The 23,437-nt window shown below is 55.4% G+C and overlaps 1 protein-coding gene across 2 annotated transcripts in view; it reads right to left on the reverse strand.

The window, feature by feature from the left end:
- MID2 (midline 2) overlaps nucleotides 1-5,079 on the reverse strand; it is a 72,461-nt gene extending 67,382 nt beyond the window's left edge. Inside the window, exon 1 of one of the 2 annotated variants that reach the window (XM_050310816.1) lies at nucleotides 4,972-5,079. The gene's annotated coding sequence lies outside the window, so the exon portion shown is untranslated. Of the gene's footprint in view, nucleotides 1-967; nucleotides 1,415-4,971 lie in introns of those variants that run through there. The other variant, XM_050310815.1, reaches the window with a different exon arrangement.
- Nucleotides 5,080-23,437: the final 18,358 nt, after the last annotated feature.

Below are 23,437 nucleotides of genomic sequence, written 5' to 3' on the forward strand. Positions count from 1 at the left end.
ACCAATCGCACTGGGCCTGAACTCTGTTCCAGCCAGGCCTCTGCCTCCTGCCTGAAGGTAATTTTTTCCTCTTCGGTCAACCAACTCAAAATTGGGTTTGTGCATTAAAGTGAAATTTAATTTCTGGGCCATTACCCCAACATAGTCTAGTTCCTGTGTCTGCAAAACGAGGAATAAACAAACAGACTGAGCAATTCATTTCCCTCTTAGACGCAAATTTCAGTTATAAACAAGAGTAATGACATTCTGCAGAGGCACGGAGCCCATTTCATTTCAGGATCCCACAGAAAGCAGGCAAAGCTGTGGGACCCCCAACACAGCCAGCACACAGTCCTGTTACACGTGCTCCTGCATGGCTGCAACACACATCCCTGGGATCTGCCCTCAGAGTCTCATTGATGCAGCAAGTTTCCATTTATTTCTCACGTTGGTTTTTCACAAGCCTCTGGGTTTTCCTTTTCCCCCTGCCTCAAGCTGATAGCCCAGACACTGAGATCTAGAAAATACATGGTATTGAGACCCAAGAGCTTACAACTTCAACATGTATAAAAAAAATCCCAGAAAAATCAAAAGCTCCAACTCCCCCAAAAAACAACAAAACCCCTGCACAACTCCCCCTCTATTTCCCTTCAGTCTCTCTACTGAGTATAAAAAACTCAGCAGCAATTAAGCCCGCACGGTGACAGCAGCGTCCCCATCCAGTCACAGGCTGCTCTGGCACATTCCAACCAGACCCCATCCACACCCTCTTCCTGTCCAAGGGCGGAAATCCCACGGGAAATGCCCAAAAGGAAGCGAACCAGCTGCCACCACCCAGTCAGGAAGACCTGGCAGCCACGTCGGGCTCCTGCAGCAGCTCCTCTCCGGGACCTCCCAGCCAGAACTGTTTCAATAATAAACTTGTGGAGGGAATCACCTCCACAAGCTGTTTCTATTTCAATTTAAGAGACAGGGACAAAAGGTTTACCTTAGATATCAGGAAAAGGTTTTTCACCTAGAGGGTGGCAGACCAGTGGAACAGGAAGTGGTCACAGCACCAAGCCTGTCCAAGTTCAGGAAATGTTTGGACAATGCTCTCAGGCACAGGGTGGGATTCTTGTGTCCTCTGCAGGCTTGGACTTGATGATCCTGATGGGTCCCTTCCAACTCAGTACATTCTATGATTCTATGAGAGGGATGACAGCTAGAGCGAGGACTCCAAAGGCAAGAGGGAAGCAGGGGACAGAGTGACAGAGGAATGCCCCCTGCTCTCCTAGCACCCAGGGAATATCAAGTTTGTTTGCTCAGAGAGGAAGCTGAGCCCACAGTGGCATGGGGACCAGTGAGCTGCACGGAGGCCAACGAGCAACAGGACTGAGACTGCACAGAGAAGAGATGAAAAGTAGTTCCAGCCTGACTTTCCCCCAGCCCTGGCTGCACCAGGTTTTTGTCACCAAGCTCCATCCCCACACTGCAGTGGTCCTGAGGGCCAGCAACCTGCTCCTCTCCCCGCTGTTGGTGGGCCTTGCTGGGGGCTGCCTTCCCACCAGCAGTGAGCTGGGAGCCCCAGCAAAGCTAGGATGAGGCTGTCCCCATCCTGGACACTGCCTGGCCACAGGACATGCCTGGTCCCAGGGCCTGGACACAAGGCAGGGCCAGAGTGGAGGTGGTGACAGAGCCCAGCACTGCCAGAGAGCACAACTGGTTGTTTCCTGAGAAAGGGCAGCATGTCCAGAGGCACAAAAGGGGCCATTCTGCTGCTGGTCACGCTCCGGGGGCCAGGGGCTAGGACCAGATGCCAAAGCTACCACATCTCAACAATGCTGGCAGGGCCCTACCCCTGGCACCCCAAAAGCCAGGACTGCAGCATGCCAAGCTCTGCCCCATGTCCTCCCAAGCCACACGCTCAGGGCTCAGTACTGTCACCCTCCCTGCACCCATGGATGAGGCAGGTCCAGGGCTGCTGGCACAAAGATCCAACCCAATGTTTTCAGTGCTGAGTAAGAACACGGGCAGGCACCCAGGATCCAAGGGGTGAGACGCTCCCCCCATGCTGCCAGAGCCCCCCGCCCTCGCACAGCACAAGGCGCCTTTGAGCACCACACAGACACCCCATTCTCCCACTGCTGACCTTCTTGCCCTGACATTTTTGGGATTCAGGCTTCACAGCAGCAAGGGAGGGTGCTGGAAGCAGCAGCCTGAGGCCAGTTCATCCTCGTCTCCACGTGTCCACTCAGTAATCGGAGGGGCCGACAGAGCTGCTCGTTTGCACAAGATGACAGTACAGATAGGTACTCATTAGGCTCCAACACACACTTGTTTTCCAGGGGAAGAATATTAAAAACAAGGAAAAGCAGCCACATAGGCTCCTGCCTCCCCGAGGCTTTCACTCCACAGGAGGGAGCTCAGGGAAGTAGCCACAGACCCTCTCGCCCCAACAAGGGGAGCACCAGCCTGGGAGGGATTCTGAGGAGGCAAAGGTGGGTTTGTTATGGTAGGGTTTTTTTTTTTTAATCGGCAGCAGCAACTCCCTCCAGAGGTACAAAATAATCACAGTGCTCATCAGCTTCGCTTAACGAACTGGCTGTGCAGCCTGCAGAAACAGTTCTGGTTCCAGCATCTCTGATGGGACAGCTGAGAGCCACAGTCGTCACCAGTGACCAAGGCTCTGGGATGTGTTGACTCCCTGAAGCCAGGGTCTGACCCAAGTGATAACAGGCTCAAATCCCCCTCCCCACTACAGCAACCCTGACCAACAGCTGAGAAACCCACAGACAGCCCAGGGGAGTCGCTGAAAACCTCAGTGAGGGTTCAGAAACATCTCTCCATCCCTAGAGGGGATGAGCAGGAAACAACATAATCCCAGTTTTAAAAATAAGTCATTTATCAATCTTGTGCAGCCTCAGGGCCGATCCCACCCCACTCACAAACACGGACATGCACACACACCAACACCCACTGCTGGCACACCCCCGGAGCCGTGCCTGTGCCACGGAGGCCAGCACAGCTTGCCCGGAGCACACTCTGCAAGGCAGGGATTTATCACCCACTGCAGCTCCATCTCTCTTCCAAAGCAGCATTTCCAAAGCAGGATGGATGCAGGTGGTGCACAGGCACGGCCTCCCTGCCGCCGTGGAGGGCTCTGCAGGGCACGGACCCGGCTCCGATCGCAGCAGCCGACACACCCAGGGCTCTGTAACCACCTGCCTGAACCGAAGCAGCCGCTGCTGCCGTTGGCCTGAATTCATCCTTCCTGCTCGTACTCCTATCCCACTCGCTGTCTATTTCCAGGAGCAACCTCAAGGAATACCCCCTCGGCGCACTTTCAAGCGCTACTGCCGGGGCCAGCCCCTCGCCCTCCGTGCCGCGGCCGGTGCTGTAACCACTCGGTCAGGGCAAGCGAGGAGCCTCGAGTCTGCTCCTCGCCGGCGAAACGCAGCAGTGACAACCTCAGCACAGAGCCCACGGCATCCGCGGGAGCCGGAGTCAGCTCCGACACGGACCGAGGGCTGCTGCTGCCGGAGCGGGGTGTTCGGGTGCAAGGGGCACTGCTGACCACATCAGGAGGGTCGAGGAGCAGCTCGAATCCACGCTCAACGACCCCCCGAAGGCAGGCTGACGGCTTGGTGGCACCCCCAGCTTTGCCAGCCGCTGCCCGGCGGTGCCCCCCTGCCACCCGGGTGCCGGCAGTGCCCCGTGCTCCGGCGGGCACCGCTGTGCCAGCTCCCGCCCGGCTGCGGCGGCTCCTCCGGCAGAGCCGGTCTCCTTGAAGCCGCCTTCCGACAACAAAGGCTCAGCCGAGGTTTCGGGCTGGCTGAGGAGGCCTGGGAGAGAGCCAGGAAGGGCAGGAGCCATTAACGCCGGCGTGTCCGGACTTGAGGGAATGACGGAGCAATCAGAGCCGTTTGCCCTCTCCAGAAACTCCGCAGCCCGCTGGGCAGAGCGGCCCTTCGCCGCGCTCCAGCCCTTACCAGCTGTGCTCTAGCCCTCGCCAGCTGCGCACATCGGGGCAATAAACCTGCGGTCGGGATGTTTTTTTGAAGAGAAACACAAAAATAAAGCGCGAGGACGAGGAAATTCCGTTCTCGCGTGTCACTCAGGCACGTTCTCCAGCAGCTCCACAGATCCTCGGCGCCAGCAAAGAGGCTCCGCTGCCAGCCTGCCAGCCGAGCAGCGACACCCCAAAACGCGGGCAATACCCCGGGAACGTCCCCCGGTGCATCGGGGGGCTGCGCTACCAGACCCCGCACTTGTGCCGTGTCTCTGCCGCGGCTCTCGGAGCGCCGGTCTCGGAGCCCGGTACCATTTAACTTCCATGGCCCCGGAGTTTATCAGATTCCAGCCGCGCTGGGGCGAGGATCGGGGCAGCACCGGCCCCGCACCGGCTCTGCGGCAGCGGCGGGAGCCCGGCACCGCACACCGCCGAGATCTCAAGTGCGGGTTGGGAGGCGAAAATGATGCGACACGGTCCCCCGGGAAAAACGGGGCGAGGGGGAACGGGGAGGGCGGGGGGAGACGGGGTGTGCGCAGTGTCCCCTAAACGCGCGGGCAGGGAGCCGGTATCCGGGGGCCGGCGAGTTAGTGCCCGCTCCGCCCGGTAACGCATCGCCGCTTCCCAGCAGGACGGCTCCCTGCGAACCGAGGGACCGGGAAGGCCGCGGGCAGCCCGGCTGCCCCCGCCGAGCAGGGACAGGCCCCCGGGTGTCCCCGCCGAGCGGCGGGAGGTGCCGGGGCGGGCCGGCAGGCGCAGCCGGGAGAGCAGAGAGGGAGCGGGGGGAGCCGCCACGGGTGCCGGCTGCCGGGAAGGGCGGGAGCCCCCCAGCCCCGGTACTTGCTGCAAACCTGCGGGAAGGGCCGCGTCGGGGCCCCGCCGCCCGGCTCGGTGCCCCCTCCCGCCCCGGTGGCGGTACCTACCGGCGAGCCGCGGGAGCCTGCCTCCCTCCCCCCGGGCTCGGTGCCCCCTCCCGCCCCGCTGCCGGTGCCGGTACCTACCGGCGGGCCGCGGGAGCCTCCCGCCGCTGCCCGGGCATCTTGGAGGCGCGGGGACACGGCGGCGGCGGCGGCGGCGCGCGCGGGCGGGGCGGGGCCGCGCGCTCCCGGTGACCCCGCCCCTCCCGCTCCGCCCCGCCCGGCCCCGCCCCGCCGCAGGTGAGGCCGGCAGCGCCGCCCGGCAGGGTCCTAGAGCCCGCCCGCCCCGGGCCGCTGCGGCACACGCGAGGGGTGCCGTGCGCTGGGAGGGCACCGCGTGTGTCCCCTGTGGGACGGTGGGCAGCTGTGCCCCCATGGGATGGAGGGCACTGTGTGCCCCTATGGCACTGAGGGCGGTGTGTGTCCCTACGGGGCGATGGGCAGCGTGTGCCCGTGTGGGATTGAGGGCACTACGTGTCCCTGTGGGATGGCAGATGCCTGTGTGTTCCCATGGGATTCAGGGCAGAGTGTGTCCTTATGCTTACGGTGGGGCTCGGTTCCTTGGCAGCACGTCTTTCAACACATTTAATTTTTTCAAAATGAATAATGCATCAAATGAGGGTTTTCACCGCCTGGTTCAGCATCATGGAGGGACGTCCCGGTGTTCTCTGTACAGCAAACCTGCTCCGGGTGAGGTTGGATTGTTAGGTGTGAAGTGCACATATAAGTGTATCCACGGCAATAACATCAAAGGGAAGCATGGGAGGGGGAACCCAGAACTGTAATTTATTCCTTGGTAACATGGGGACGTGCTGCACGGGTTATTTATATTTGAAGGCTGCCCAGAGTGCTAAATGAGCCATCTTTTTGAAATAAACATGAGGAAAAATACATCCAGGCTCCTGGTGTGTTTTAAGGTGAGGCCGGGTGAGCTGCCGGCAGGTGCTGGAGGAGGTGCAGACGCCTCCTCTGTGCCCTTAACACCACCATCACTGCACACACACATACACACACACACACACACACACACAAACACACACAAGCTCTGCATTTGCCCAGGCAGACCCGAGCATGTGGCAGCTGTCCTGCTACGGCTCTCCAGTGGGACAGGACAGTTGCATGGCTGCCGAGCAGGCCACCCCCACCACCATGGCCAGCCTTTTTCTCACCTGGTTCACTACACAGAGGAATCACAAATGCCTGTTCCCAGGAGGGTCTGACAGCAGGGGAGTTACTATGCACCACGTAGCTTGCATTAAACCCCATCTCTGCTTTCTGGCAGCAAAAGCACAGCCCAGGCAGCTGTGGCTAAATCACAGAGCTCAGAGCCATCCTGGGACCAACCCTTGTCTCTGTATCTGCAGAGGGATGTGAGGTGAGTGACCAGCCAGACCAGAGCCTGACACAGCCCCATCCTCCGTGCCTCAGACAGGCAGGAGATTAAAGCCACTTTCCCAAATTCAGAGCCACATCTGGTAGCCAGGGGCGGGTTCAGGCTCTGAGCACAGCTGGAGTGGGTGGCTGGGCAACAGCACAGATGTGCAGCCCACAGACACGGCACATCGTGAGACCACTAACAACGAGCAGATGGCTGAAGGTCAAGCAAAGCCCCACCACCAAGGATTTTGGGTGACAACCCAACTGCCTGGGCTCAGATACCAGCAGCAGCTCAGCCCTGAGCTCCGAGAGCCTCAGCTTTGCTCCCACAGCAGCCAGGGAGACAAAGCCCAGGCAATGACACCACACAGCAGTGGCCAGCTCCATAGCATGACCATGTGCCACCAGCTCCCAGCTCCAGTGACAGCCCCGCTGTGAGCAGGGCTGGGGCGCTCGGGGGCCTGGAGCAGCTACTGGGGTGATGCAGCAGAGATCAGCCTCACTGTCTCCTCTGCGCTCTGGGAACCAGCTCGTGGGGCTGGAGCAGCTGTTGGGATGATGCAGCAGAGATTGGCCCTGGTGCCTCCTCTGCCCTCTGGGATCTGGTTGCTGCTGGCACTCACAAGCTGAGGGACTGTGGTGGATGCACACAGCTGTGGCTCCAGCTGTTGAACAGACCCAGTGCCAAGGCCCAGAGTGGGCTGGGATGCACCAGACCATAGCTCAGAAACAAAGAATATTTAAGTCCCTCAAACAGTTTTCCCCATGGATCACCACAGACGCTCGCAGCCTGATGAGTGCCAGGATTAGCTGGGCTCCTGCATTAATCGCCGGAGGTGTCAGAGGTGACCTTGGGCAAATATTTACAATTACTGCTGTGGCGTGCCTGTGCATGTGCTCAAAACACAGAAGGGATTGGGCTCAGATGGCACTTTAATGAGCAGCAGGACAGCGGAGGGTAGAGCTCCTCATGCTGATGTGTTGAGCACTCCAGCGTGGGGAGATCATCTCTATCTGCCCACAAAGGCACGTTGGAGTGGTGAGTGCTCAGCAGCCCTTCCAGGACCGGTGCATTTTGAATAAAGACCATCCTGGTTTCTGTCTCACACGGCTGTGAGCGTGTTGCTGGGACTCAGGGAATTGCAATTTTCCTGCCCAAGGCTGGTCTGTGCTCACATCCACATCACACAGGCAGCAATGGAAACACTCGAGTTGTGCAGCGTGCTTGGGATGCAAACTGAATAAATAACATGAGGTTATAAAGCAGGATTCCCCCTCGAAAATTTGTTCTTCCAGTGGAAAACACAGAGGAGGAAAAAATCCTTTTAAGTTCTTTAGCCCTCTTCCCACTCCTTATGAAGTGCAGGCATGGAGATGAGCAGGGATGGATGAATGAATTCCCCCAGAATAATCTCTCCTCGATTCCTTTCTACATTTTGATGACTTCATTCCTCCAGCTCTCATTAGCAGCTCCTTTATCCCCAGTTCTCCTCCAAAGGCATTCTGCTTTTGCTCCCTGCTGCTGCACAGGGAGTGGCAGAGTAGGGATGGAAGCAGATGCTGTGCACCACCTCATGTTGAGGCCTGGAATTTCAGAGCCTGATCCCAGCTCCAGCCCTCTACCATGGCGAGGGAGGTGAAGGCTTCAGTTGCCCCAGAACTCTCCCTGATGGATAAGCATCCACTTGTCTGACATCTTATTCTCACACAAAGAGTCAGTGTCATTGTCCTGCCCTTCTTTAAGGCTCCACGGTCCAACATGCCCCTGCTGAAGCCCCCGCAGCCAGATGAGCTGCCCCACAGGCTCTGAGAGCTGATTTCTCCCAAGTGTATCCCTTCTCTGCACTCAAACCAATCCTGGATGCCTCTTGATCCAGCCCAGCTCTGTCCAAGTGGGTCACAGGATTTTCTGCCACCCTGTCTGTGAGCAGTTCCATGCTCTGCCTCCTTCCTGGGGCCGCCAGGAGGGAAACTCTCACCTGGGTAAGGAGGCAGGGGTTTGACAGGTGAGAACTATCCACCCAGGCTTCCAGCCATCCCCTGCACATCTCTGTGTTGCCAATGCTGTTTGCACTCCCCTAAGGCAGATCTCAGCCAGAAGATTTGGTCACAAAATCCTGTTGGGCCAGGGAAAAGGATCCTGAGTCCCTTAGGTCAGGCATGCAGAGGGATCACATGCTGCTTGTGTTTTCCCTGGCATCCTTGGGCTGTGGGTCCCAGCTCTCACTTACTAAAGTTGGAAAAAACATGCGTGATGCTTTGCAGAACCCATGGGTCAGTTTTGGGCTCCAGAGGAACCACACATCTGTAATTCTGCAACATCCCGCACTCAAAGCCAGCTGTGGTGGCCTGAGCTGCCCCTGCACCAGTGCCCAGATGGGAAAGGTGCCCCAGCCCACCCAGCCTTGCACCCAAGGACACTGTTTTGACCCCCAAACAATCAATTCAGTAGGAAATAAACCAAGTGGGATGTACACGAATTACTCCCAAGGTCACACACTGCACAACACAACACTGCATTCAGTGGGGGATGCACTGCAAGAAGCAGGGCAGCACTGCTGGAGTGTTCTCCATGAACTTTGTTTCAGGCTGCTGGAGCTGCTGAGTGGAGCATCCAAGGGGAATGCTGGCTCTCAAGGCACAGAGATTTCTGAAGACAGACGTCCAAAGCTGCATATGAGAATGCTCCCTTGGACATACACATCCCTGCACTGGCACGAAGGGAAAGGGAGGTTACAACATGCCTGCATTCCCCAGCTCCCAGCCAAGGACGGCTCAGGCAGGGACTGAGCTGACTTCGGGGATGCTGCAGGTAACCTCTTTGTCGTGCAGAAGAGAAAACCAGCTCTCAGTAGCCAAACCAGAGTTCTCCAAACCCAGCCTGCCCCTGGCATCACCAGACCTGCCCTGACTCACCATGCTGCCGGCAGCATCCCCCCTTCCCAACTCACGGCTCACACACACTCAGAGCAGCCCTTCCATGCTAATGTGAATCTCCCGCTTTCTTTGAGCCTCACACATCGACAGGTAACAGGTATTCCACTGCTACAGCTTTTCACCCCAGCATTATGTTACCTTAGCGTCTAAGCAAAGCAAACATGCACTTAGTAAGACCTAGGTCAGGCTTATAACTAGGAAAAAAAAGCTATATGCTCACTCCAGAGCACTCAGAATTTCCTCAACAACCATCATCAGCACTCCAAGGACATCAAAGACCTTCCGAAAAGCAAAGATGTGCTTCCCCAGCTTATATATTCCCCCACCCCCTCGCCTGCAGCACCCAGCAAGTGGTTCCTTCTCCCCATTCACACCTCATCAGCCAGAAGGTGAGAGAGAAAATGAGTGCTGAGCTTGAGGGAATTTAAGGAGAGACAAAGGACAGCAGCTCCTCTGTTGGGATTCACAGTAGCACCTCTGGGCAGGAGCAAGTGCTGGGCAGGGAACTGGGGAGACAGGGCTGAGGTTTGTCAGGGCAAAATCCCTGTTTCGACTGAGCAGGTGCCCATAGCTGTGTGTGGGTCACATGGGGCTCTCCTGAGCCCGCTGCCCACCTGCAGAAAATACCCTGTATTCCTAAACAGCGCTGGCTTTGTTACTGAGGCACAGGAGAGAACAAAAGGCACGTTTGGGTCATTTACTAAATTAGGTTGTGAAATTAGAGGCTGTGTGGACTCGGCCATCACCGTGGGCTGGTGTGGGTTGGCTGCCCATGGTCTCTCCGCCGAAGGGGGTGCCGGCAGAGCCGCCGCCAAGGCGCAGGTGTGGGGATGATCGAGACTGCAGCAGGCAAAGCCCAGATGTTTATCTGGGCAGTGGGAATGGTGAAGCTCAGATGTTTATCTAGGCACTGGGAGCAGGCAGGCCTCCTGGGAGGCAGCCAACCTTAGGAACAGGCACTGCGTCTGTCTCGTGGCTGAAACCCCGGGGAGAGAGCTGGACACAGTCCTGGGGTGAGAGTTGGTCCCTCTCCAGCAGGGAGAGAGGCCAACAGCTTTTGGGCAGCTCAGAGAGTGGAGCTGGCATTGCAGCCCCGCTGTGGCAAGCCAGTCAGATGAGACCGGGGCAGGCCATGGCAGAATATAACAAAATGCAAATCAGAGCGAGAGAAGCTCATCTCAAAAATAACGTGATGTGCTGCTGTTCAGCGAGAGGCGGGTGGAGAGGCATTGATGCTGAAAGAGCTGGGAGCACAGCAGGGGAGGCTGCAGCATGAGGTGCCAAGGACAATGATGGATGTGGCTGAGCCTGGAGGGAGAAGACCCTCGCTGGGACTATTTTTGCCACCTCATTACAGGGTGTTACCCCTCAAGTTCCCATGCCAGGTGCTAGTGAAGCCCCTCTGAACTCCAGCCCCTTCCTGCCCCCGCCTCAGCCAGCTGCCTGACCCCCCAGATTTAGGGTGTCCTGCCTCCCTCCCAGCCAGCTGTGTGACTCCCCAGTGTCAGGAGAGAAAATCCCTGTGGAACAGGCACCTGGCACAGCAGGTCCAACGGGATGCACTGCCTGCTGCTCCGCTCCTCCCTCGGCACGGCGTGGGGCTCCGGAGCAGAGCTGCATGAGCTGGCTCCAAATTAAAGTGATGCCCAGGCTTAATGGAAAATAAAAGTCTGGAGGAGGAGGAGGATGAAGCCATGCACAGGTGCACACGTACACTGACTGTCTTGCCCCCCTCCCTTGCTGACCATGGCAGCAAACCCCAGTGCTGGCAGGTACCCACTGCTGTGCCCCGCAGGGAATGGACTTCTCAGAAGCTCATTTTTAAATATTGAGTTTGAATTAATTGAGCCCAAGAGTCTGGAGGAGCTCAGAAACTCACTGGTCACCAGTGGCTGCCTTTCCTGGCATCTTGCAGTGCCAGAGACTCTTCAGATGATGGGACAAGGCTCTGACAGGAAGCTCTAGAGGGGTCATATTTAATGGTAAATCACATGATGCAAGACAATAAGTAAGTTGTTAAAGAGAAGTGAAATAACTGGTGACCAACACCATGCTTCTAAAATGGATTTTGTCCACATTTCCTTTCAAGTATTACTCCAAGCCTGGCCTGTAACATTCCCAGATGCACAGTCAGTGTGGTGCTGAGAGGAGATTCAAACCAGCTCTGGTTGAGTCCAGGTTTCTGTCCAGGCTCCCTGGGGTCTGTCTCCAAGGGAGAAGCATCCCCTTGAGTAATGCTGAGCCTCAGCCTGGGGGGAGGAAACCTCCTTATCTCCATCTTGATGCCAGGACAGAGCAGGACCCCCTCAGCAGAGTGAACCCAATGGGGCTCTTCCTCATTCTCTCTCCTCCCACTGAAGCTGGACCTTGTTTCACTTCCATTTCTCCCTTCCCTTGCTGCTGTTCCATCCTTGTTATCACAGTATTTCTCCTGCAGCTTTGATCATTCGTGCTTTATCGCTGAGCTTTGGCTTTTCATTCCATTGCCAGGCACGGTGCAAATTCCACACTCAGAGCTTCTCTGGTGGCATTTGTGGTCAGGCTGTTAGGACCAGAGGTGGTGGAGGTCACAGAGGAGAAGAAAAAGGAGGATACCAGGGAGGCAGAAAGCATGAAGGATACCTGTGCTGCTGAAACCCCTTCTGGGCTGTTATGACACTATCAGGAGGTGCACATCCTCTGGATCACATGCCATAAAAATGCTTGTTCCAGACACCTTTAGCATCCAGTTTTGCAGAAACATCAGAGGACCTTGGATACCTTGGCTGAGTTTGGGGTTGATGTGCTGAACAGGATCTCTTGCCTCATGCCCAGCTCAAAGGGCTGCTGCCACCCTGGGCATGGGGAGAGGAACTGGGAGGCAGAGCCAGGACTCTGCTTGGGTGCTGGAGCTGCTGCTGGGGCTCGTGAAGCAGAGGGGCACACTACATGAGAGTTAAAACTGTGCAGACAGGCTGAAAAACTGCCATGAGACTCCAAAATCTCAGCTGCTCCCCACAGCAGAGGCCATGGTGATCCCAATCCAGCCCGTGAAGACCTGCACGGTGAGCTGAAGCTGGATGGAAAAAGCTTCTTTCACCTAACACAGGTCTGGCCGGAGAGCAGAGCTTGGAGTCTCACCCAGCACTTCTCACAACACACTCAGCTCATTAAGAGGGCGATTAACTACTCAAGCCATTTACTGAGAGACGTAGTGGGATCTCCACCATCAGATCTGAACACCCGCCCACCGGCTCGCACTCCACTCCCAGCGAGCCGGGACCCAGAGCTGAGCTGATCCCTGTGATGAGCAGCCCAGTCATCCCGGCTGCCCCCACGCCCTCGGGATTGTCCACTCAGCAGTTCATGGCAAAACAAAAATATTTTTAACTTGGATGGAGATAAAAGGTAAAAACTTCACATCTGAGAGCTCTGAAGTGTTGCTACAGAGGTGGTTTATCTTCTTGTTTTCCTGAGCGGCTCATGCTAGACCAGCCCACTGTGCAGCTATCCAAGGATCTCTGTGTCCAGCCAGCGCCGAATTCCTGCAGAGCAGGGGGCTGTCTGACACTTAGTTTTTTTATTTTTAAAGCTCCAATTCCTGAGCAATGGGAGGACTTTCATAGCTCACCTTTGACTTAAAGTCGGGCAAGTTTCTTGCCTGCCCAGCGGCTCACAAATGAACACAAGGAGAACGTGGGTATAAGGTTTTAAGGAAATCTGATGCTTATCTGATGAAAGTAGCATTCCCATCGCTGTCCCCTCACACTGTTCCCGTCCCAGGGTTTGTAGAGCTGCTTTGCCGCTGTTGGAAAAGTTGTTCTCGCTCTCACACAGCTCAATATTGTAATTGCAGCTCTCAGGGAGCTGGGAAATGTGCTCCTTCACAGGCACATCCATCCTAATGGCTTCTGCCTCACTGCCGAGGATAAACCACCACAAGTCAGGGCTATGAGGGCTTTTGGAGAGCTCTTCTGCTTCACATGTTTCACTCTGTCAGTGAAGGAGCCCTCTGAAATCCCCATCAGCCAGCTGAGAGTTGTGTTTGGGGAGTACATGGTTCAACAGAGTGAGGGAAAAATCTATTCCAATTTGTTTTCTTACTGGGCAGAGTGCTCCTAACAGCGCTGCCTGGCATCCCCTCCAGCAGGCAGCCACCCTGGGAGTAGCTGGATCAGTCCTCACAGGTGTTGCAGTGCACCGGGGTGGGTTTTTGCAACTTTATATCCACTCACAAAGGTTTATAGGTCTGAAAAAGTATTTCCATGGGCTCAGGAGGGAGGGGGAGCTGGCTTACTGCACGGGATGCTGCTTTCCCAGGTGGGAGGTTGCTGTTGGAAGGGGTCAGTGCCTTGTGGGTCAGGCAGAGCTCAGCACCTCCCCAGGCATTCTGTGGGGAGGCAGGAGTGTGGGACCCCCTTAGACTCCCAATGGGGGGGCTTCAGTGGGCAGGGGAGCTCCAGGGCTGTCTGTAGCCTTTGCAGAGCACTGTCACACAGTGCCAATGCCCCCAGGTCTTGCTTGTCCTGATGGGAGGCAGCAGCACAATCCAGAGGGGTCTTGAGGGACTGGGTGTGCCCTGAGCCCAGGCACAAACCACAGGATGGGAAACAGACAGGCAGAGGGACACCGAGGTGATAGAGCTGAGCTGATGTGTGCTTTGTCCTGAGCCTTCATCTCGTGTGTAGGGAGAGACACAGGGAGAGATACAGCCCGGTGCTGAGGACAGCAGGGACAGAGCAGAGGAACCCTCAAGACCCCTTCCTGCATGGTGGGCACTTGCAAGGTGTGTCCATGTGACAGAGCAGGCTCGGCTGAAGGTCTCACCTCCCTCCATGTCACTGGTGGGATCTGCACCAGCAGAAACCTCCCCAAAGGCAGTGGAGATACACATGGATGCCTGCAGAACAACACTGCACAGCCCTGCACAGCCCCAAGATCAGCCCTGGCTGAGTTCCCACCTAGTGCTTCTGTTATCTCTGGCTGGGATCGGGTGATGCCAAGCCCTCTTTTGGGCAAGAGGCAGCTCTCCTGGCCCTGCCCCACAGCGGGAGCCAGGCTGGGAACCAGCCAGGGTGAGAGTGGAGGTGTAGCACAGCCAGACACCCCCCTGCCAGCCCCTCACCATGGAACTGGGGGCCTGCTCCAGCTGGGCAGGACAGCTGCCACCAGAATCAGCCTGGCCGTCCCTGCTCAGGCTCTGGCTCTCCCTGTCTGCAGAGCACAGGTTCTCTTGCCTGCTCTTCCAAGAACTGGAACTTTCCAGAGGCCTCATGGGACACAGAATGACCCCCCATTCCCCCAGACAGGACATCAGCGATAGCCCCACACTGCTGCCAGGAGTGATGAGGGGCCAGGGATTGTCCTTCCCACTTACTCTTTCCTGTGGCCACAGACAGATTTGAGTCCTTCCAAATTTAGTCCTTCCCTTCATGGTGGGTTTTCCAAAAATCATTCATCAAAACTTCTGCAGATAATTATGAGTTTGTTGCTCATTTATTAGCACCAGGCTGTAATTACTCGGTATCTGGATGATTTGCTGCACAGATCATGTGGTGCTGAGTAGGTCAGACGAGTACAAGGCTCAAATTAGGATTTTAAAGTGTGTTTTCCTGGGAAAGTCTGCAATACAACCCTAAATGCTGCTGTATTGTCAACAGCATGTCTGTGGGAAGGCAGAGGCAGACAAGGGGAATGTGAGATAAACATGGGTAGAGTCACAGAGTATTTTGAGTTGGAAGGGACCCACAAGAATCATCAAGGCCAGCTTTCAAGAGAATAATTCTTCATATATAATTTTTCTCTGTTTTGCCCAGCTGTAGCAATGTGGGTGCAGAACTTTGCTCTGTGTTTTCCAGGTGTGTGATGTGATTCCAGATGCATTGCTGTGACAGTTTCCCATCCCCAGCTGGTGCCTCTCCATGGTATTTCACTGGATTGGCTGGATGCAGCACTTGGCCAAAGCTCTGCCTCTGTGGCCCCGTGGTGACACTGTCTTCATCCATGGTTGTGTTTACCATCCCTGGGACCAGCCCTGCAGCCAAAGCTTCCAGCCCTGGGGCTGTGGTTGTGCCGTCGGGATGTGCAGGCCATGCTCCCTGTTTTTAGGGGGAGAAGGACACCATGGTGCTGGCACTGCCCAGGACACAGGGAGCAGACCCTTTGGGCAGCACCTGCCCTTCACAGCTCTGTTTGGACGCTATGGTTGCCATAAAGAGCCTGTCCTGCTGCCCCACACAGCAGAGGCAGAGCAGGAGCCAGCTTTGCAGATCAGATGGGAACACTGAGGCCCCAGGAACTGTCAGGGCTTTTAGGATCTCACATGCATATGGCAGGTGACGCTCAGCTGATGCTCCTGACAGGCACCGTTTTGTGTCCTCCACGTGTCGTTCACAGCCGGTACCGATGGGGGCAGAGCCCAGGCAGCCCTGGGCAGGACAATCCATGTCAGAGCTACACAGGGCCATGCCTTATCATGGGGGTGGGAAATGCCACCTGCTTGGAGTGCCCAAGAGGATGCTGTCGGCTTCCTGGAGTCCCCCTGCGTGGCTTTGGCTGGTTTCTCTGGGTTTGGCAGCACCATCTGTCCCAGCACAGGAGCAGGAAAGGGGCTTCCTCACACTTGCTGAATCACCTGCTGAATCCAGGGAGTTCTGGGCTGCCTTTGAAGCACCGGTGCATCACTTTTTTCCACACCCAGTGGGGGAGTTGGACGTCCCACGTATACCAGACCAAAAGTGGTTTGAGGGGAACCGAGGTGGGATCACAGCCTGGCTCTGTGTAGAGCAAACCAGGCGGAGCTCCAGCATGTCCCAGCCCTGAAACTGGCCTCAGCCTGCAACCCACGGGAGTTTCACTCTTGGAAACCACCCTCATGGCTGTCCACAGCCACCCCAGCACCTCTGATCCCCAGCATGGTCTGGTCCCTCTGTGGTGAGCCCTGTGCTTCCTCTCCCAACACCCCTCTCTAGATGTTCATGGGAAATGTGGGGCTCAGAGAGCCTTGAGCAGCCCCACACCATGAACAATGGTGGCCACTTTGCCTCCAGATGAGTGGGTGTTGGATGTGACCTCCTGAAAGGGCACATTAACCTCTAAGGAATGATGGCAGGGGATTGAGAGCAAAGCACACATCCCAGTGGAGGAGTTTACTCCAGTGTCTGTGGCTCCATCAGAGCTCATCACCCTGCTCTCCACAGCATCCTCCTCCTTCTCCTGCTCCCCTCCCTTCTAGAGGCAGCACTTGTGGACATGCATCGTTTCCTCACACTTCTGCAGGTGCCTGGCCAGGAGCTGTGGTCCTGTTTGGATGACTTGCCTTGAGCGGTTAAAATCCTTTGGCCAAAACCCTCAACCCCTCAGAATGCTGGAGCACTGCTGTGAGATTCCCTGAGGAGACCCAGCGTGGGCAGGAACACGGAGTGACGCTGCAAGACCAGCCATGGGCAAGAGGAACCTGTGTGCTCAACCAGAGCAATCAGCTCAGCTGCTTGGAAAGGGGACCAGGAGAGCAGACCACCTAGCACAGCTCCCCAAGGGCAGCTCCTCTGCCTGTGGATAACCAGGAATGTTGCCACTCCTCAATCCTGTGGTCACACTGTGGGTCACCACTGGGTGCACAGGGTGGAGGGGTCCCTGCTGGTGGGTACTTCTTGAAAACACAACGAGAAGAAAGATGTAAAAACCCCTTTGGAACTACCTTTTGGAATTACCAGAAATACATGGGAAGATGACAACCTTCCCCCTGGCAGCTACATGGGAGACACTCATCCTGGTGGCATTTTGGTTCCATCTTGATGCTCCCCACAGGGACAAGAGATCTGCACATGCCCTGCGCGGTCTGGAGCAGCACAGCAGGGCCAGGGATATCCCAAAAACATCTGCGCGAGTTTTATTGCAACTTAGAAATGAGCAAAGCCAGACCAACACCACAGGTGCTGAAATATTCACCTATGGGAGGCTTTGGACTCCTCTGGGGTGAAATATGAGGCACTAATCACCATCAGCTCTTTCCGTGGGTGTCTCCTGCCAGTACCACCATCCACCCAGCGTGGGGTCTCAGCTTCATGAGGGGAAAAGACGGACCCAGTGTGACAAAGAAACTTCAACCAGTCTATTTTCTGTCTTTTTCCTTTTTGGATACGTCTTTTGTTTGTTATTGCTGTTCCTGTTACCCAGTGCCTGCTGCCTTGGAGAGGGAAACACTCCAACACTCCTCCGGGCATGTTTCACAGGGTTGGGGCATTTTGCTTTCAGGTTTCCATCCAGATTTCTGGTTTTAGACAAGAACCAACAGGCTGCACAAGAACCAACAAGCTGCATGTCTGGGCCTGGCTGGCAGTGCCCAAAATGAGCAACCACAGGCTTTTACTCCTTACTCCCAGTGTTTAAGCACATTGTCCTGGAGCAGGATGCTGGAAGTGACATGGCCTCCTGCCCTGAGGCGTGACACAAGGTCAATGCCACCACACAGGTGATGAAGTGGTGGGCCACTTGCTTGCTAATGAACTTACTTGAGGTGCAGTGAGTGCTTAGGGACCCACAGACCTACTCAGTATGCCAGATGCTGCCCCGCTGGTACTCACAGGTCAGTTCCACACCCTTATCCCATGAGTGCAGTGCAGGACTGTCAGGTCTGTCCCCTACCCACATCCCATGGTAGAAAAGGCTCTAAGCTGATCTCTGCAAGTTTTCAAACAGCTTTTGATCAAAACATTCCTTTAGGCAAACACACTCCTCCTAGGGAATGGAGAAAGGGCATAAAATCATCCCTCTTGGCAATCCAGAGGGCTGTCGGTGCCCATCACACATCCCCCACAAACCATTGCAAGAGGAAGGCAGGAGCAGGACCCGGCTCATGCCTTTGTGCTAACTCAAGTGTGCCAGGATGGCAAAGACCTGCTGGTTAAACATCACTGAGGGAGAGCAGGGGCACAGCCTGCATGGAGCACGGATCTCAGTCTGGCTGACTGCACCGCTAACCGCAAGCAGTCACGTAAGTCAGAGTCAACACCATTAAAAAGAGAAAGTGTTTTTACTCGCCCCAGTGCAGAGCTGGGGAAAAGATGGGTCAGAGCTGGGGGTCTGCGTGGCCCCTGAGGGGTCGTGGCCATGTCCTGCTGTCCTGCAGTGTCTGTCAGTTCTCAAGAGCCAAAATGCAGAGGTGTCCGGGTTGACAACTCAGGCAAAGACAGGAAGCTGTCAAGAAGTGAAGTGGGAGGATTGCCAGGTCGACTGGTCGCCTCAGGGAATCTTCCATTAGTGGCTTTAAAAGACACGTGTCAATGGTTCTTTCCCTGTCTCTCTATTTTTCTCTCCTTTCTTTGGAAAGAACTGAAACATTCCTGGGTGAAAATCCCTGCAAAGATCCTTTTCTGCTCCACAGCTTTAAAGCTGCTCTGTCTGTACAAATTTCTCCCTGCATCACACATGGAGCCTAACCTAAATTTTTGTAGAATTGTATTTGTGGTTCCTAATTAAGGGAAGAGCCATAGCAGAGAAGAAGAAAATGCAGTCTCAGGTCAGTGGAAGTTGGTGTCCTGGGGCTGTGCATGGTGGTTGGATCCACCAGACATGCATGGATGGGGTGAAACACTCAGAAATCCTTTGTGCCATGGGCTGGAGGAAACCCACCCGTTCCAGACCTGAAACACAAACCTTTAGGAATTAGCAGTACCGTTCCTGCTCTGCAAACTCCAGAATTTGGGGTTTGAGAAGTTAATTTGAGGTATTTTTTGTCTGAAGCTCCAGCACACAGTCTGTGTCCCCAAGCACTAATCCAGGGCATTGGGTGCCTGGTGCAGGACATGCCAAGTGCTTTCCATGCTTCCTGTCCAAACTGGGCTTTAATGAAAAATAACCCTAATGCTGGCAGTAAAACCTGACTGAACACCTGTGGGGCATGGAAAGGTGACCATCCCAAAGCCACCTCCACCCCATCAGGCTCAGGGTGAGCTGTGGAGGCTGCAGGGATGCAGTGGGACTGAATCCCTGCTCCAACAGGAGTAGCACTGGCTGCATCCCAACAGGATGAGGAGATGGGGGACAGGCCCTACAAAGCAAAAACAAGGAGGTTCTGTCCACACTGATTTGATATCTAAACTGACCGATTTAAGGCTCTTGGCTCCCACTGAATTCTCACACACCTGGGATGCAGGAGGCTCCCCAGTGACCCCAAAGGAGTGGACACAGAGCTGCCACTGTCATCTGCTTTCCAGTTCCTTTTTTTCTGGAAGAAATTGCTGATCCCCCGTCAGCAAACCACTGGAGCTGGGAACTGCTCTGTCCCTGCTAACCCAGCTGCTGCTCCTGTGCTTCCCTCCTTGAGCTGCCCTCCCTTTCTGCTGTGCATGCCCCGGGATAACTCCCCTTTCCACATTACATTTACTTTTATTTCTTGCTGTTGTGCAAACTCTTTGAGGTCTGCAGTATGGGAGAGGGCAAAAAATAACACTGTGAGGCTTCCTGGCAACAACATCACCTTGTGTATCCCATGCACAGTGAGCCAGGTGACTCATCCTGGTCCCACCTCACCATATTCACTGTCCTGCTGCTCCTCCCTGCACTGGGCAGCAGCTGCCTTCCCTCTGCCCCATGGTACAGTGGAAACAGGGAGCCTGAGGAGCCTGGAGTAGAGGTAGGACCAGGACTGAGGCCCACAACATCCCCCAAACTTGTGCTTCAGCCACAAGCCTGACCCTCGCCGTGAGAGCTGCACATGCTGATCCTGTCCAAAGGCACATGGAGCACCCCTGCACTCCTGATGGATGCACAGGAGGTGAGCATGGCAGGGCACACTCAGAGAACAGCCCCTTATCTGGTGGCAGGGGGTTTGGATGACACTTTTACCAAATCCTGTTTCTTCACAACACTGCAATTCCGCTGCTATAAACTAGTTATATACCTTTTCAATCTCCTCATCCACAGGGATGGGAGTGTGAGGAGGCAGCTTTCCTCAGCCTCTCTGTAATGCTGAAGATCTTTCTCTTTTACAACTCCTGTCAGCTTGTCCATTCCCTGCCTGGATTCCCAAACAATGCCTCACGGGCACTAACTCCAGCCATTGTCTACTTCTCCGAATATCCCAGGATATTCCCAGTGGGTTCAACCTTTTCCCCCCCAAATATCTTTCCAGTGGATATGACAGGTTTGTAGTTGGCAGCTCTGCATGGCTGTCTCCAGCTTCAGCCTCTCACTAATTTTCAGTGGCTTCACTGGATGAGTTTGGTCAGGGGATGAGTTTGCTCTCCAGGCATCAGAAAGATGTGCTTGTTTTGATGGTCTGCACAGGGTGAAGGATGAGGTAGATTGGGATGAGGCTGTCATTGCCCCCAGCACCCCTCCTGGTCACTGAGCAGGGCAGGGGACATGCAGTCCTCATCCCATGGAGCCCAGGCTGGGTGAGCCAGGGTCTGAGCCCACTGGTGAATGGCAGGCAGAGAACTTGGTGTGAGAAACCCCTGGGCTGCAGAGATCTCAGGAGTGCCCTGCAGAGCACCCTGCAGAGAGGGTGGGTGCTGCAGGAGTAGGCTCTGAGACTTCCCAGCTCCAGGGCAGAGCTGCCAGAGGATGGGGCACAGAGCCTCCAGGGCTGCAGTGCCATCAGGAGAGAGGTGTCAGCCCCCAGCCATGAGAGTCCTGAGAGCGGCTGGGGAGATGCACAGTTGTTATCAGGCCACTGCACCATCATTCCAATGGAGGAAGGAATAGGGTACAGAAACCTACAGTTACAACTGTTGGAACCTGCCCCTGGGCTGTGGGTGGGATGGGCAGCCTTCCATGAATTCCTTGTGCTTCCCAAATGAATGTTGGCCTGGGTTCCTACCCTCTTTTCCCTGCTCAGATGCCCAGGAGAGTGATCAGGCTTCCCATACTTCTGGGTGGGGTGGGATACAGTGTCCAACACCAGTGAAAGCCTTGGGAACCAGGGCTCTGCCAGTCCTGGCATGTTCTGTGTGTGGCATGAGGATCAGAGACCTCTGCACTCCTCGGTCCATGGTACCTGCTGCAGGGCACAAGGAAAACACCCAAGCAGACTTGTTCCAGCTCATGTTGTTGCAGTGCATGGGAAGAAACACTCAAGATGGCCCTGAAGCTGTGAAGGCAGCAGGCACAGCCTCACACCAGTCTGGGAGCAGCAGGAGAGCAACAGTGCTAACCAGTAACCCTGGGAAAGGGGTCCCCCAGAGACCACCAGTGCCCCCATCCTCCCACACAGTGTGGACCAGGCTGCAGAGACCTGTGGGGTGTGGTGTCCCCTTCCCATGTGGATTTGTCCCAGCAGGCAGGGCCAGCACAGGCTGTTGGCAGGGCAAGGCCAGCCCTGGTGACCAGGTGCTGCCAGGAGAAGGTCTCTGTGATCCCTTCGCTCCTGGCTGACAGTGGGATTTAACACACCCTTCCCAGTGTCCCAACACCTCTGCTGGTGTGACTCAACCCATCTGCCCACGGCAGTCTGCCAGGGCTGGTGCTCCTGGGGGCAGAGAGTTCCTCAAAGCAATGCCTCCAGCTTTTGGAGCACAGCAATGGAGCTGCCCCATGGAGAGATCTTGGGGGGTGGGTAAAGGCAGGCAGGTGCTGGTGAGGGAGGGTAGATCAACAGTGTTCCTGCCCCATGGCCCCAGCACAGAGCCGTGGCACTGTGTCAGCAGGATTCAGCCCATGCTGATGCCATTTCATCCCAGTGCATCCCTAATTCCAGGCTGTGTGGATCTGTGGACAGCGAGTGAGTTGGGTTTCTAATGAATGTGAAACTCTGCCTCTTGCTGCAGTGCTTTGCCAGAGACTGTGTTATTTCATGTATCTGGGTCAAGCTTATTCCTTCTTCGGTAGTATATTCCAGGGAGCTGGAAGTGCTGCCCTTCCCCACCATCCAGCCGTGCTTCATTGCCGTCTCCTTCCAGGATGATTCTTTGGGCCAAAACTCTCAATGGAGCAGATCTTTACCAAACAGGGGCTCACAATGTGAATTTCTCCCAGCACTCAAACCTTCAGCCAAAGGCAAAAGCAATTCAGCAGGGACCGAACACAACGATGAATTCCCTGGCATGTCAGGCTCTGCCACGGCTGCTTTGTCCCAACAGGAAGATGGTACTGAGGAATCAACAGTTCTTAGTTCACCTCCAAGGCCTTTACCAGACTTGATGTCCATGCTGACAGCAAGGAGGGATCAACACCTCCTCTTGGGGCACTTTGGGGTGGGGGACCCCCGGCATGGGCAGCCAGGGAGCCCTGCTGAGCTCAGCCTGTGTGTGGGAGTGGTGGGAGGCTGGGATGCGATAACCCCCCTCATCAACATGCTGCTCCTTTCGCCGACTCACGCAGCTTGTTCTGGGGGAGCTAAAAATAGAGCAGTGAGTGGCTTTTGATAGCACCGAGAAATTAAACGAAAATGTTGGGTTTTGTTTCCATTGAAAAGGATTTTCAAATGTTCTCGTGGCTGTGTAGAAAATCGTAGATAACAATTGGGCTTCAGTGGAAGGGTTTAACCCTCAGGGAAGATGTGTGGGGCAGGCGGGGCAGGTGGAGCAGCTGGGATAGTTGGCTCAAGCCCCCATAGCCAAGTGTCTTAGCCTGGCTGTGTTGGAATTTGTGCCCATGAGCCACTCACACCAGCACTCTGGGTAACCCTTGGCTGCAGGGGAGTCCTTATCAAACAACATAAAAACAGTGCCAGGACCTCACATGGTACAGAGATGGATGCTCAGCAGGGATTTGGATGTGGGTGCTGTGACACTGGCCTCCAAGGCTGCCCCAGGTCCACCTGGCAATGGCTGGGATTCAAAGTCAAATTGCTGACAAGTGACTTGGGAATGGTGATGGTCACGTGGCACATTTTCTTCTGTTCTTTTAAAAATCCCTCACCCTGTGCATGCTGAGACTGTAGCTGGCAGCTTTGATTAGAATAGCCAGGGAGCTGGGAAAAAAATCCTCCCAGGTATCACAGGATCACAGACTGGTTTGGGTTGGATGGACCTTAAAGCCCATCTTGCTCCACCCTCTGCCAAGCACAGGGACACTCTCCATAGATCCGATTGCTCCAAGCCCCGTCCAACCTGGCCTTGAACACTCTCAGGGATGGGGCAGCCACAGCTTCTGTGGCAGGTAGATGTACCCCACATCCCCAGCTTGCTCGTTGATCTTCTCTGAGATAACTTGTAAAAGCAAGTTTTCCCACTTTGGAAAGCCACCCCGGCTTGTCATCTGGGGCGATGGCAGGCACGCAGCTCCTCAGCCATTTGTCACACTCTTGGTGTGA

This window comes from Myiozetetes cayanensis, unplaced genomic scaffold, assembly GCF_022539395.1.
Source record: "Myiozetetes cayanensis isolate MyiCay16 unplaced genomic scaffold, myiCay2020 scf15, whole genome shotgun sequence".
NCBI lineage: Eukaryota > Metazoa > Chordata > Aves > Passeriformes > Tyrannidae > Myiozetetes > Myiozetetes cayanensis.